At 39.6% G+C, this 788-nt stretch overlaps 1 non-coding gene across 1 annotated transcript; it reads right to left on the bottom strand.

Annotated features, from left to right (window-relative positions):
* Positions 1–434: 434 nt before the first annotated feature.
* LOC136407377 (small nucleolar RNA SNORA44) lies at positions 435–563 on the bottom strand. The gene has a single exon (XR_010751919.1). It is a non-coding gene; the product is annotated as a small nucleolar RNA SNORA44 (small nucleolar RNA).
* Positions 564–788: the final 225 nt, after the last annotated feature.

Genomic DNA, 788 nt, shown 5'->3' with positions numbered 1-788 from the left:
GCAAACCTGAAACAGATATTATGAAAGTCATTGGGAAGAATAAAAATAGGTCTAAAGCTATTTAACAAAAACAAGACAGCAATACTTATTCCAAGGTAGAGTAATTAAATGGTTAAACCTAATAGCTTAATAGTTAAAATTGCCAAAAGAGTTCTTGCATCTGATTTATGCTTTCGTTGCTGAAGGACTAGAAAGAGATAAATGAGGATTTGAAGACTTGGAGAGAGCAGGAAATATTCAGAGGCAGTGGGCTTGAGACATCTGTTACCTTTTCCCTTATCCATGGCGTTATTTCCCGGATGTAACTTGAGCTTACTGATATCTGTGCAGAGGAGTGGTGTTGATACCCATTAGATTTGCAGTGAGTCAGGAGGGGTAGGCGAAGACCCTCTGTTTCCTCCTTAGTTATAAGTCTCAGATTATTATTATTTTATATAAATAGGAAAAGCAGGTGGCAGTTGCAGGTACTATGGTGACCTGAGCTGTCAGTCTCTCCTGGTTGCTCTCACATGCATATTAATTCTTGGTTCTGAATAGTTAGGGATGTCCTTGTACAAATGCTTAAACTAGTGCTTCCCTTATTGTTATAAATAGAAAATGACTCTTATTTGGCATCAGATGGTTTATTTTCTTTCCCCTAAGACGGAGCCTCACTCGAAGAAGTACTCTAGGAGCTAAAGCACCCAGCTCTGCCCTAAATCTCAGCCTAGGACCCACAGCAGCCCTAACAGGTCCAGCTGATAATTTGAATTTGGCTGATAATTCTGATGATGATGTGTTGGGCAGAA

This window comes from Saccopteryx leptura, chromosome 5, assembly GCF_036850995.1.
Source record: "Saccopteryx leptura isolate mSacLep1 chromosome 5, mSacLep1_pri_phased_curated, whole genome shotgun sequence".
In the NCBI taxonomy this organism is placed as follows: domain Eukaryota; kingdom Metazoa; phylum Chordata; class Mammalia; order Chiroptera; family Emballonuridae; genus Saccopteryx; species Saccopteryx leptura.
This window is presented reverse-complemented; position numbering and strand designations above follow the sequence as displayed.